The 15,196-nt window shown below is 37.7% G+C and overlaps 1 long non-coding RNA gene across 1 annotated transcript; it reads right to left on the bottom strand.

Moving 5' to 3' along the window:
- Positions 1–3,367: 3,367 nt before the first annotated feature.
- LOC107522608 (uncharacterized) lies at positions 3,368–11,960 on the bottom strand. The gene is made up of 3 exons (XR_001601551.2): positions 11,806–11,960; positions 7,993–8,077; positions 3,368–3,450 (listed from the first exon to the last, which is right to left on the bottom strand). It is a non-coding gene; the product is annotated as an uncharacterized LOC107522608 (long non-coding RNA).
- Positions 11,961–15,196: the final 3,236 nt, after the last annotated feature.

The following is a 15,196-nucleotide window of genomic DNA, read 5'->3' as shown; positions in this document are numbered from 1 at the left end:
CCCCCCCTTTTCTGTTTGTTTTGTTTTTATCTACCAACATTTTTACCTTGATTATTATGTTATGTTACTTACTATGTAGGTAGCTCCTCTTGATTTCTACTGATATACTCAGAAGCAACATGATCAGTAGTAGAAATTATAAAGATTTTTTTTATCTAGTTATGACTTCTATCCTCCCTACATACATGCAGATGTTTAATTATTTCTGTTAGACTTGGTTTCTGGAAATGGAGAGAAAAAGTGTTCTCAGTATGCCAAGGATGCCTTTAGTCTGTTACTATAGTTCTAATATTATGTAATCCTACTAATTAACACAAGTATATAAGATTATTACTATTTCATAGATGGTTAAATAAAATTCAAAGCAATTTCCTTTTAAATAGAAAACTCATAGTGGACTCTATCTCTAACTTCCACACTTGTGAGGCTTTTCTGTACACCACCACTTAGAGGAGTTAACTTCAATCCTAGAAATTTTCAAGCAAATATTAAATTGAAGTGATTTATTTAGAATGATATATTTCTTGACACACACACACACACACACACACACACACACAAAACCCCAAAACAATGGATTACAGAGTGAATTCAATTACATTCATCCCTCAATTATCAGCAAAAAAAATGTTTATATGGAAAGCAGATTACCTGTGAATTATATATATATATATAATCTCATAAATAATATGTGAATAACTTAAAGCTGCCATCAGAGTGCACTACTGACTGTAAAAGAAAATAGTTATAAGCGAGGTGTGATGATTGCCATGTTGGGTCAACTTAACAGCTGTAGATTTTATGGCAAATAACTATTTACCAGATGGAATTTTCTCAAAGTAATTTCATTTACTTACTTTCCTCTTAACTCATTTCTTCACAAGGTTGAGTGCTCTTAAGCATATCTCCTGGAATGCTAAAAACAAATTTATTTTATCCCAGTGGGAAAAATTTGTCTAAACATCAGCTTAATCCATAGAGCAGAGTAGAGATACATGTCTATTCTACATGAGAAAATCTGGGAGAGCAGAATATATATTGAGTGGAAAATCCAGAAAGGACTTTTGCCTTAGAGTTTAAATTATGAGGTGTTTTCAGGAAATATATATATTTTACCCCAGGTCAAGGCCAGCTGGGGTTGGAAAGTCAGTCTCCAATGATTTGACATTTCCCTGATACCTCCTGGAGGAAATATTCATGTTCTTACAGCAAAGTGTGTTCTGGGTTGACAACTTATGTCTGTTTTCAAGGCACCATTATGTATGGCAGGTGATGAAATACTCTTTAAATTTTGACATAGTGAAGGTCAGAATAATTCAGAAAGGCCTTGGCCTCATGGACAGAGATTACTGCAGTTTTCTGTGAGTCTATACAGATCCTGCCTTAAAGTGTACATACACTGAAACAGCCACAGAGAGCCATTCGTGACTGTATACACATACACTACTACACTTAATTTTGAACCTTTAAAAAGAATTTCAATTTTGGAGCTTTTTTTTAAGTAGAGGTAATACTTTGAAATGAACAGATCAGACATTTTATTGTCTCATAAATTGTCCCTTTAGACTTTTTTGAATCATGCAACTCTTGGAAAGTTGTCCATGAGGGAGTGTAGCAAAGAAATCAGAACTACAGTTTCTATGGGTTGAAAGTTTGTATTCCTCTCAACTTTATATGGTAAAGGTGACATCTAAAAATAAGGTTCTCTAGTTTGTAACTAGGTGACAAAAACAGAGATTTTCTGGAGTTCATGTCTTTTTATAAGAAGATACATAAGAAAAAGGAGGAGAAGAAGAAGAAAAAGAAAAAGAAGAAACATAAGAGAGTTTGTTTCTTTAAAAATTTTTTTTATTACTGGGGAATTAATGTTTTACACTCAACAGTAAGTACAATAGTTTGTACATGCATAACATTCCCCAGTTTCCCATATAACAATACAACCCCCACTAGGTTTCTTTTGCTTTTCTCTCTCTGACTTTATGGGGATTATGAAAAGATGGATGTTTGGAAGCCAGGAAGAAGGTTTTGACCAGCAGTCAAATCAATTGGCACCTTATTTTTGCACTTCCCAGTCTCCATAATTATGAGAAAAATTTTTTTCATTCTCCTAGTCTCCAATAATTTGCTGCAGCAATCTAAGCTGATCAAGACATCGATGAAAGGAATGCCTAAATTATAGAGGGAGAGGGGGAAAAAGAGTGTAATTTCTGTCTTGTGGAGTGGTAAAATGATTAAAGGTAAAACAGGGGAAATAAAAAGAATGTGAGCTTTGCACACTGATCTCTAGAAAAAAAGTTGAAGATATTCAAATGGAAGCTATAGATGCTACTGTCTTTAAGTTTGGCTAGTGAGACATAATTTTGGAGTTAGTCATTAAAGAAGATGATGTACTTCTCCAAGAACTTTGATGATGGCAGGTGTTTATTCCAGAGAATGACAGAGTAGGGCATCTAGCCAGAGTACAAATGAAGACTATCATGGAGGACACCTGCCTAGGTACCAGCCTGAGACCAAAGACCTCTCCATCCCCAAGTCATGAGAACTACAATTTTTACTTTTTATCCAAGTACCACTTGATTCAAGAAGAAGGACGAAGCATAAAGCAACTCCATGAGGTAGAGACTGAACAATTATCCCCTAGAGGTCATACAACCATAAGAAGATGAAACCCCATTAACTGGAAAATTTAGAATAAAAATGTATTGATTCCCATCCTCCATTCCTGTCAACCCCCCAGTAAAATATAAGAATCGAGGTCTATTATTTGTAGGAAATAAAGATGTGGGGCCGGGTGGTGGCGCACCTGGTTGAGCGCACATGTTACAGTGCACAAGGACCCAGGTTCGAGCCCCCAGTCCCCACCTGCAGGGGGGACGCTTCATGAGTGGTGAAGCAGGGATGCAGGTATCTCTCTGTCTCTCTCTCTCCCTCTCTATTACCTCCTTCCCTCTGAATTTCTGACTGTCTATATTCAATAAATAAAGATTACAAAAAAAAGTTTTTAAAGGAATTAAAGATGCTACTTTTGTGTGTGTGTGCACCTGAAACACTAATTGTTACTCTATAAACAAAAGTGGTATTTGCACACAGTTTCTTTTTTTATTAATTTTTATTAGTTATTTAATAATAACAAGATTGTGGGAATAAGAGGGGTACAATTCCATATAATTCCCACCTCCAGAGTTCTTTATCCTATCCCCTCCATGGAAGGTTTCTTATTCTTTATCCCTCTGGGAGTATGGACCAAAGATCTTCATGCGGAGCAGAAGGTAGGCGGTCTGGCTTCTGTAATTGCTTCTCTGCTAGACCTGGGTGTTGTCAGGTCTGTCCACATTCCAAGCTTATTTCTATCTTTCCCTAGTGGGGGAGGTGAGGTTTTAGGACACACTGGTGAGGTCATGTGCCCAGGGTAGTCAGGTTGGTTTCATGGTAGCACATGCAACTTGGTGGCTAAACAGCATTAAGATATAAAGAAGAACAAATTGTTTAATAATCAGCAACCTAGAGGTAAGAATAGAGCACATGAGATTTGGGGTTTTCATGTTGGAAGAAGCTCGGAAGGGAAGTCTATTTTATGTATATTCGAAGGACAGCCATGACTTTTTAAAAAATATTTATTTATTTATTCCCTTTTGTTGCCCTTGTTTTATTGTTGTAGTTATTGTTGTTGTTATTGATGTTGTCATTGTTGGATAGGATAGAGAGAAAGGAGAGAGGAGGGGAATACAGAGAGGGGGAGAGAAAGAGAGACACCTGCAGACCTTCTTCACCGCTTGTGAAGTGACTCTCCTGCAGGTGGGGAGCCGGGGGCTCCAACCAGGGATCCTTATGCTGGTCCTTTGAGCTGTGGCACCATGTGCACTCAACCCACTGTACTACCGCCTGACTCCCGACTTTACTAATTTTTGACTGAGCCCTCTAGCTAACATGCAGATGGGCTAAAAGTGTTGTCTGGGAAGATGGTGTCAGAGTTGGAAACAGGACTAGAAAGCTGGAGAAGGGAAGAGATTAGCTCGAAAATTGGGAAAAGTTTATAAATACTGTTAACTGTAAACCCTGTTTATCTCACCTAGGATCCATGTCCATTCATGTTTAGCACAAGAGCCTGTGTAACCTCTGCATCCCTGTCAGTCTGAACTTGCATTCCATGGTCACAGATAGGAACATTCTAGGCTGCACTCATTTCAGGACCAGTCTTCCTCAAGTGGTAGAGTATGTCGACCCAGCCTCCCTTTGGAGAGTGGGACAATTTCTGCCACTGTTGTGCTATACTGAGGGCAAGGTCCTGTTGAGGCCCACAGGAAAGTTTATAATGTTATTCCTAATGGAGATGACCAGTGACAGTGGAGAGAGGGATTTGTTAGAGGTACAGGTCTATCCTGTCTATGTGGGAATCCCAAGATTCCCTGAGTAGGGCCCTGGATGATGGGGTGACCTGGGAGTGGCCAAAAGGGCATTGTTAAATTGCACGCAATTTCTTAACCTCTGCTAGGACGAATGTTTTCTAGTTCTGAAAAAAGCAGCACTTAGTAAAAGTTAGCCATGCAACCCTTTGTCTTGCTTCTTTTGCTTGAACTACTTGGTTAGTGCTTGTTCAGAACATGAAAAACGCCTTTGGACCTACATTTTCTGGTGCAGATAAAGATCCTAATTGTGCCATTACAAATAAGTACATAAATCTGTGTCAGGTTTTTTCATAATATTACATCTACAAATGAAATGCCGAATGTAGCGTTCTCTGTTTCACCTGATGACAGAAAAGAATGCTTCAATGAAAAATGATGAAGAAGATATGATTGAGTTCAATTCAGATAGGATTTGAGTTTGTATATTTTAGGGGACATGAACTCAGAAAACAGATCAACCTTTTAAAACTCACCTAAGCTGGTTGAAACATCTGGAAAAAAATCCTTTTGAGATCAAAAGTATGCAATAGACAACAAAGGCAACAGCAAAGTGTCAATCTTTTTTTCCTGCTAACAGCTTCTTGACTGAAGGGGAGAAACTGAATTGCCAGTATTCTATGTATCCTGAATTGGTCTTTGCTAATACCTGATAATATTTACCAAGCTATTGAAAAATCTCAAAACAATGAGAAAATAAAATGTTTAATACCTCATACTCTCCTTATAGATTTAAGTGAGTCAGGAAAAAAATAAGCAAAGTGGCTAGAATAATTGGATTATGAGTTAGTAGATTTCACCCAAATCTTACTTTTATTGTGCCTTTTTTCCCCCCTGGCAGGGTATTTACTGAAGTTAATAAGAAGCTTTTGTATTTATTAACATATTTATTCCAAGTAGTGCAGTGGTTCAACAGACATTCTTTTATTATTTCTCACAATATCTCTACAAAGTTTTTGGCAGAAGGACAGTTATTATCCCTGCTAAGCCAAGTGCAGAATAAGTAACTGTTTTCAAATGTAATTTACAGAAAGCATTTCTTTTCTTTCTTTGTTTCTTTTTCTTTTCTTTTTTTTTTTTTTTTACCAGAGCACTGTTCAGCTCTGGTTTATGGTGGTGCAGGAGATTGAACCTGAGGCTTTGGAGCCTCAGGCATAAGAGTCACTTTGCATGATCATTATGCTATCTACTCTGCCCCCAAAAGTATTTCTTAGGCTAAAGTCTAAATTGTTGTTGAAGAATTCACTCTTGGGAATTTTGTTCTCCCTTTTTTCCTTTCTTTAGTTGACAGTATGAGCCTGTCACTTCTGTCATTACTTGTTGCGGAAACTTTTTCTTCTTCAGACCAAGGTCAAAAGTCTCCCACTGTTAGTCTATCTATGAAAGTGCTTGAACATACACAGTCACACATTATGCACATTTATGCTGCACAAGTATTAGAGTAAACATTAGTGTGATGAATTATTAAGCGCAAAGTAGGACTGATGAAACGCTGCTAGTTAGATATTTGACTTATTTGTACATTTATAAGCGTTCACAAAGCAGTTGAAAGAAGAGGTCTTTGTGCTATGCTATCTCCTCTATATATTTACATGTTCACAGATTGTTGGACTGCTTCTAAATTCTGCTTCTTATACCCCTTCTGTTGCATTGCTTGACGTTGTGGTCTATTTGCATGATCATTGTTTTGATGGCACTGGTTTAATCCCCACTGATTCACACACTTTTTCCTTCTCCCCACCCCCTATCCTAAGTACATCCTCTTCTGACCTGACACTTCCGCCTCAGGAGATATATATATAGGACTAGGACTGGAATGTGATTAGAGCTAGCTAGCTTGCACTGCATTCCTCATCAATAAAGACTGAACTGCGTTCCCAGCTCAGCCATGAGTCCCTGGTCGTCTCTCTCCCGCCTGTGAAGCTAGCCAGGCAACAGATTATTTCAAGAAATGTACAAGAGCTTCTACTCTGTACTTCTGAGGGCCTAGGTCCTATGGACTATGCCATACAGAACTGGCATTGTTGGTTCTTCTATAGTGGTGTGTGTGTGTGTGTGTTTGTGTGTCTGTATACTCAAGACAAGAGTTAGTACTGACTCCCCAGCCCACTTATACTCAAAAATTTGAGCCCCAGTCTGGAATAAATAGGTTCGTATGTTCATGATTAAAAAAATCTTTGCAATGCCCAGGTGACTTTCTAGAAGCAATTCTTCTTTTCTGTTAAGTAACCCCAGTTGTTTGGTGCTTAAAGGTCATCACAGTTTACACAGCCTGAAATCAACTATGAAGACTAAGAGTCTGGTAAATATTTTGAAGGAAAAAAGTCCAATAATCCTTTTATCTTCCAAACTTGGTCTGTCTTCATTTGTTGGGACTCATCTCTGGTAGCTTTAAGTTGGTTGGACACAGAGACTGAAGAATACTTAAGACTTCTGCAAAGGTTTGGCCTAACTGGTGCAAAGAGGTGGTAAAGTTGGAAAAATGCCATTAAAGTTGATTTTTCTTTCATTCTCTTTGTAAGCATTGAACTAGGTGATGAGATGAAATCCTGTTCTGGGTAGGATTGGAGATGAAGATAAGCAGGTATGAGTGAACTTGAAAGTCATGTTAAGTGAGATAAACCAAAAATAAGAAAGAAAGCTATAAAATAATTTTCCTCATATGTGGAACTTATGGAATGAAAGGGAAAACACAAAGTAAAACTTGGACTGAGTTTGGTATATTGCACCCAAGCAAAGGACTCTGGGGATGGAGCTGAGGGGATGGGGCTTATGGGGCTTTCGGATCCTGGTGTATCAAAGCAGAATAGGACCTAAATTAGGGGTGAGAGTGTTTAGCAGATGCCTATCACAGGAAGCCAAGAAATTATACCCATTTGTAATCCATTAAATCCCCAAGAAAGAATATGTGTGTGTGTGTGTGTGTGTGTGTGTGTGTGAGAGAGAGAGAGAGAGAGAGAGAAAGAGAGAGAGAGAGAGGGAGAGGGAGAGGGAGAGGGAGAGAGAGATGGAACTTCTATAGCAATTTCAATTTTATGTCTAGGAATAGAATAGATTCTAATTTCTGGGGCAGTTAGAGTCCTGTTTGTGACATTGTCTTCTGATTATTCCTCTTTCTTTCTGATTATTCCTGTCTTTCTGTGACTGAAAGGTCATAAGCTGTCAAAAAAAAGTAAAAGAAAGAAAGAGAAGAAAAAAAGACAAAGACAAGTTGAAATATGCCACCAAAATTCATGACACAGAAAAGACTAAAATTTTTCATAAAGAGAGTCAGAATATTTTTTTTATGTTGTTATTATTGTTTGGAGAACAAAGAGGTCTTTCCATTATGCTCTCTAGGTAAATGTCACCAGCAACCAGCAGCTTACTGCTTGATGTGATTTGACTCTCTATTTTTCACACTGACAGAGTCAAGACTTTCCGAGTGGTAGAACCAAGGAGCTGCCAAATAGACAGATTTCATAAGGTTTCATTTAAACTGATGATTGTCATATTGTCCAGGTAGTGCTTATCATTTAAAAATAATTATTTCTTCCCTATTGCTTATAATAACTATTTTACAGCTGTAAAATGGAATCTATTTGCTCACCTCAATTTTCTCGACTCCATCAGGTTTGCACACACTGTGGGGCTTCTAGTGACTGCTGGGCTGCTGCCATTGATCGCTTCTTTCCCTTGGGGGGAAAAAAAGAAGCCTTAAAATTCTTCCTTCAGAGAAAAATATTACAAATTTTACAAGATATCCAAGTTTCCTCTTTTGTCTTCTGATCTGGGTCATTCTGTGTTATTAAACAGCCTTTTGCTACTTAGCTGTCATATATTGGTTATGCTCATTATAGGACAACACATACTTAAATGTCTAGTCATATAAAACTGGTAATGGTATGCTTAATGAAGCAATTAGGAGATAAAAACTACTGGATGATTTTGCTCATATATGGACTTCATGGACTTTAGAGAATTGAAGCACATGAGCTTGTAAAACAACAACCACCAGAAGTAACCAAACTCTCTCTCAGGCTTTACAAAAACTCTAAAAGTCATCCTTAGTGGTGGGAAGTAGGGCACACAACTTTGCTGGTGGGTTAGGTATAGTATAGAACTATTCCTCTAAAGTTCTGTAATTGTATAACCCTGCTATCAACCCACTAATAAAAATGTATAAAAATGTTTATCCATAGATTTTTTTTTCTTTTACCACTGGCCTCTCAAGGCCTTGAGCATATGTAATTTCACTACATCTGCCAGATTCTTTTTTTTTTTTTCTTTCTAATTTCAGTAGAAGGAGATAGAAAAGGAGAGATACCACAGGATTGGTACACCTTTAACATAATTTCCTCAGGTGCTGTGCATGGTGCTTTCATGAAGCTCAAACCTGGGTCTTCATCTATGATAAAGTATGCACTCTACTAGGTGAGCTCTCTCCTGGCCCCTAGCTATAAACTATAGAATATTTTAATTCTTTTTATGTGCTAGGCTTTGTGAATGGCATTTGAGTTGGTATAGAGAAACTAGGAGACATTATATGTCACTTTCATGGAGTTGGAGGTGAGTCAGATTCCATTAAATTATACTTAACTACAGATTATATAGTTAGTTTTCCACATTTCTCTATAAAATCATAATTTTTTTTTTACAAAGAAGATAGCTGTGATAAGGAGCTTACTTTCAGATTTACTAATCTTGCCAATAATCTACTAATTACTTTGTTCAGTTCTCCCAGTGTGATGGATTTAGAGAGATATTAGAGCAATTCTGAAAGGTTAAAAAATTTCAGTATAATTCAACTTCTACAAGTTGTATAGAAGACTAGGAGTGAATAGAGTAGACTGGTTTCTCTGTCAGCTCAGTGCATCTCTAATCAGTGAAGAGCATTTCAGTCAAAAAATATATATATATATATATATATTCTGTCAGACCTGAATAGGTACCATTGTAGGCATTGCCAAGAGAGTGCCATCTTAGACCAGGATAAGCTTTTGATATTTAAGTACTAGGAAAAGAGTTATGTTCTGTTAACTAAAATGCCCAATTACATATCCCAGTGTCTGCCCCTCTTAAATACTCTTGAATTGTGCATATCATATGAAGACAGAGAGAGGTGCTCTGGTCTTGGCAGCTTCAGTTTCCCATGTGTAAGATTTGATAAGGATGACTGACTTGGGTTTGTGAGTTTTACTGAATGCAAATTTTCACTTGGACTCTGAACTACAGACTGGAGGACATTTTCACTGGCCAAGAGAGTGAAGGGCAAAGGGGGACCAATACTTTTGTGACCTTTCACTTTTAAAGTCACTCACCCCTGTTTTATTGCTTTTTCAACATTGCATCAAAGCAGAAAACTTTAAAGTCTCTCTGTGAAGCAGGAGGATAACACTTCCAGTGCCATGGTAGCTTTAATTAAAATTGGGTTTTATTTTGGGATACTTTAAGCTGCATTTGAACCAAAAAGAAGTGAAAAAGTCAGAGAGAAGCATAGAGCACTTGATCATCTCCTTAATGGCAAAAAGATCAATCAATCCACAACGAGTCAAAAAGAACTGCATTACAGATTTACAAAATGTTCATTATCTATGAACTTTGGATATGAACCATCATTTGCCTAATATTCAAGGCAGATATCTGACAGTTCCAACCATGAATTCAAGGACCAGTTGATAAATTAAAAATCATTTTAAAATTTAATATTAAAATTGATAATTGCTCTGTGGGAAATAGATTTTTCTGAACTTATACCCTTTCCTGCAGTGCTGAGCAAATGCAAAGCGATAAACTGTCTATTTGTCACAATGATAGATAGACAAATCCTACTCTTACCCTTGTTCCACAGTACTCATACATTTCAATTAAGGAGAATAAGTGCTACCATTTATAACACATATCCATATTGTCTTGTACAGTTCCTCAGGGATTTAAAAAAAAATCTTCTTAGCAATAGAAAACAATCTTTAAACACATCCCTTACAACTATTGAGTGTATTGCCTTTCTCTTCAAGAGAAATAGAAGATTAGAGCAAAGGATTGGGTACTATTAGCTTTCTATACTTGTAGAGGAGAAAGAAGCACCTAGAAAAAATTGTGACTCTTCTAAATAATGATACCCTGGTTAAATATCAAGGATGATGAAATCTCAGGGATGGTGGATTCTGGCTAAACTGACCTTGTAAGATTCTTGCTTAAACAGGACAATACATAATATCCCTTTGGGAAAACTTCCCAAGGATTCAAGACTATGGTTCCTATTAGGATTTTCACAACTGTAGTAAATCTAAATCACATTTATCACTACATATTAACACGTGGTCCATAGCAAGTTCTTATTAATAACATATTAAAGAATAAATATGGACATTCTTAGGTCAAGTTTCTATTTATCAGTGATAAATCAACCATGATAGCTGTAAATCTCACCTCATATGTAACACTCTTCGTAAGACATTAGAAAAATGGTGATTTTGTTTGTAACTATGTGTGTTAAATGTTTATGATTATGAACAGAAGATAATACAGATTAATAAGAATTAGTAGAAAAATGGGTTTGAAAAGTACTAAACCAGTTAGGAATTGGTTGTAGATTGACAAAGACATATTGGGACTGGCAAATATAACTCGTCACAGTAGACCTCTTGGGGGAAGAAATACTGGAGCTAGTTTAGAGGTGCTGATGCCAAATTTGAGGCCAATGGTGCTAGTTAGGCAGTTTGGTACTTGCAATAAGTGTTTTACATGTATTACCTGACCTGAGAGAGTTAGGATTCTCTTTATCAAATGAAAAAATTCAGTCTCAGATATCTCACAACTTGCTTGATTTTATGAAGCTCGCAAATAGTGTAGACAAGCCTTTTATCCACTGTTAACAATATCATCTCTCTCTCTCTCTCTTTTATTTTTTCCTCCAGGGTTATCGCTGGGGCTTGGTGCCCGCACTACAAATCCACTGCTCCTGGAGGCCATTTTCCCCATTTTTGTTGCCCTTGTTATTGTTGTTGTTATAGCTGTTGTTGTTGTTGGATAGGACAGAGAGAAATGGAGAGAGGAGGGGACGACAGAGAGGGGGAGAGAAATATACCCGCAGACCTGCTTTACCCCTTGTGAAGCGACTCCACCCCCCCCTGCAGATAGGGAACTGGAGGCTCAAACCTGAAGCCTTCTGCCAGTCCTTGCGTTTCCTGCCATGTGCGCTTAACCCCCAGCACTACTGACCAGGAATATCTTTTAAGTTAAACCAAAACGTGTATCAGCCTAACCACTGTATTTCGGGTGTCTGGCACCTAGCTACTATCTTCCTAGATCCTTGATTTTATTTTCATTTTTCCACTCATTTTCTCCTATACTGTCTTCCTTTTGCATGAAACAAATCCATTCATAGTCGTAGTTGTGGAAGGCAGAAAAGTACTCTTACCTTATGCCATTGAGAGAAAAGAATACGCAGGAAGGGGACTACTAATTAGCTGGCTCTCGCCCTTCACTAGACTAGCATGGTTTCTTTATTTTCAAGACTTCAAGTCAGGGGCCAGACTGGGCAAAGAACAATGAGTAAGTCATAGAGGTGATGCTTTTAATGATACATCCACTAATGAAATGGCACACCACGGGTTCACTTATTAGTAACTTAGCTCAAACAGTCATGTTCTACTGTCAGCTTGCCACTAATGACCCAGTGTGACCTCAGAATTGTCAGCTGCACCTGAAAAAGAGCAAATGTAGCAGAAAATACAGAGGCAGCAGCATAATTTGGAGTGGAAAGATTAGCAACAACAGGCAAAGCTCTTGGATGTCTGTATTTCTAGTTTGCCATGAAATTATGCTAGAAGTGTAGTTATTTGAAGAACAGGCTAACCTTGCAGTAGTTGGGTTTGCATCTGATTTGTAAACAATAGGATGATTTGATTGAATGTTTTCAGAAGCTGGATGACAGTGTCAGCACTGGAGGAATGACTAGCACAACTCCATTCTCAACTAATTACAGAGTGTGGATCTTCCACGTCTTCCGGGGCACTGTGGTTTTTAACTTTACATTCAGAAAATGACTTATGGGGAAGGGAAAAAACCTTTTGTATTTGGATCTTGCATGATGATTGGGGAGTCATGAGTGACATAAGGATGTGAAAGTTTCCAACATTTCCAATTTATAGAAAGCCATTTACTGAAATGTCTTTTATATTAATTATTGAATTAAACCTGTTAATATTCCTCTGTCAAATGGGAAGTATGTATTTACTTTTGTTTGCTTGATGGACAGGCAAATCATGACAATTAGACTGTTGTTCTTGGGGGATAAGTCAGATCTTACATTTACACTTTGCACTTGTGGTTAGAGATTACACCCCAACTGGGATGCTCACAAAAATAAATGTCCCTCTTTAATGCCTCCATATATCCCCATTAACAATTCATGACTCCTATGCATCTGAAACTTTCTTTATGAAATACTAAACTAATGCTTAGTGTTTTTTGTTTGTCTTTGAGCTCTCATTGTAAAACTGGATTTCCCAAGGTGATTTGGATTTCTGGGAACCTCTTAGACTGAGAACTAACATAACACTTGTAAAGAAGTTATACTTGTTAGTGAGAAAATTATGGAAAGGGCAGTGCATCTGAATCTAAGTCAGAAGCATGAGTTAGAAGAGGATGTCAGAAGTGAACGTATGTTTGGCACACATTGGAGTTGCTGTCTTTTCAGATGGTCAGCTTAGAGTCCTTCTACCTCACCTGTTTCTCACTTTGTCTCCTGTGACTTCTGAGTAATCAGCTCATTTCTTTCCCTCTCTGAAATAGCTCCATTCAACACTGGCTTCTGTTTCCTGCTTGCCTTTGGCTATCTAGTCACGAAGCCAAGCAGTAATGAAAATGGGTTTCATTAAACAGGAATCCTACTTATTTTCTCAAACCATGATGATAATAATCTCCTTTCTCAATATAAAGGCTTAAACACATACCAATATAACTAGTTTATTTCAGCTTTTTTTTTTCCCTAAGAAAGATTATTTCCAGGGGATAAAAATATCCCTCTTCAAAATTCAGGACTTTGTTGTTAGAAATGAAGGGATACCTAAAGTATATAGAATTCTCCCCACCCCCACACCCTTTGGCTCCAGAAGTGAATGGAGCTTGAAACTTACCTTTTAGTCATTCCGTTTTGAAAATGACCACAAAAGAGATGTGAAGAGCTGAAACATTTCCTCACTAAGGCATGAATTTTGCAGGTCCTTATGAATAAATCAAGATGAGTATTAGAATACAGTGAGTTTATAGGCATATGAATATGAATAAGAGAAGTACTTTTTTTGTATGTAACAACTGAAATATGTACTAGGACTTAAGTAATAAAATATTGAAGAAATACCATGTCCAAAGAGACTGTGATGAGTTTGTGTCCTTGCTAAAGAAAGCTATCCACAGTCAGTCACCCTTCTCTCTTGGAGGCTGATGCTGCAGACTCTGTCTTGACTGGGGTTGAAGTTCTCTAGCTTCTGAACTCTCTATCTAATGCCTATAGTTTCTGGTTGCCTATCTAACTTCTAATTTATCTGGAAGTCTGTTTTGAAATTGTCCTCCTTGGTCGTTATCCTGACATTCTGCATCACAGCCCCACTCTCTCTCTCTTCCTTTTCCTCTGTCATGAAGTTTGTGATCATCAGCAAGCAGTCAATTTTGACTCTGTTCACTCTCTGGAGCTTTTAAAGCTCTTTGCAAATACAAGGAGCCTGACCCTGAAAATTTCTCCTCCCCCCTGAAAAAGAAAAAGCTCCACTTGTCAATCAGTCATCCTGAGTATAAGTTCTCAGAAAAGAACTCGGAGAGACCCCTGTATAAATTTATCAAGGTGTAGGGGACTTGGCAGAAGCTAGAGTTAAGTTACTAAATAACTGCAATCAGCTTTAAAGTCTAGCTTCAGGCTTATTATCTACATTGCCTTTCAGACTATTCAAACAGAGCCTAGATATACAAAAGAATGAACAACTACCAAGGTCTTTGTTGACGGATAAGTCGGAGGAACAAAGTATTCTAACTAATGGAATTTCTGGTTAACTGAATGTTAACCCACTTATGGGACAGAGCTGACCTAGGGTAGGGGCCTGCCTAAAAAAAAATACACACAGAAATGTGAATGCGTCATTTCAGGTAAACACAAGTTAATGATTCATCTCATACTATTTTAGTGATTTTTTTTTCAAATGCTTCTCTTACTGGATAGATTACAAGCCATGTTAGAGCAGAAATGATTCATTCATATGCATATAAATCTTCCCGGTAGTGTTCAGTTCAGGTTATTAGTGGTGTTAGGAGTTAGATCTGGGACTCTTTTCATACAAGTCCTGTACTTATGCTTAAGATGGTCTCTTTAAGTATCTTTTCCATCTTTGTAAAACCTGTAAAATATTTCTCATTACATATGTTCATTAATTGTTTGATGAGTTGAATTGATTTTACCTCTTTAATGATTTTTTATTGTTGTAGTTATTATTGTTGTTGCTGTTGTTGATGTCGTCATTGTTGGACAGGACAGAGAGAAATTGAGAGAGGAGGGGAAGACAGAGAGGGGGAGAGAAAGATAGACACCTGCAGACCTGCTTCACCACCTGTGAAGCGACTCCCCTGCAGATGGGGGGGGGGGCTCAAACTGGGATCCTTACATCGGTCCTTGAGCTTCGTGCCACATGCGCTTAACCCACTGAGTCACTGCCCGACTCCCCTAATGAATGTTTTTATATACATTGCTTTACCAGCTACAAACACCCATTATGCATGGCAATGTCTTAAGGCACAAAAAAAGAGGCCAAGCTGCAGTA

This window comes from Erinaceus europaeus, chromosome 11, assembly GCF_950295315.1.
Source record: "Erinaceus europaeus chromosome 11, mEriEur2.1, whole genome shotgun sequence".
NCBI classification, from domain to species: Eukaryota; Metazoa; Chordata; class Mammalia; order Eulipotyphla; family Erinaceidae; genus Erinaceus; species Erinaceus europaeus.
Note: the sequence above shows the minus strand (reverse complement) of the source record. Positions and strands in the feature narration are given on the sequence as shown.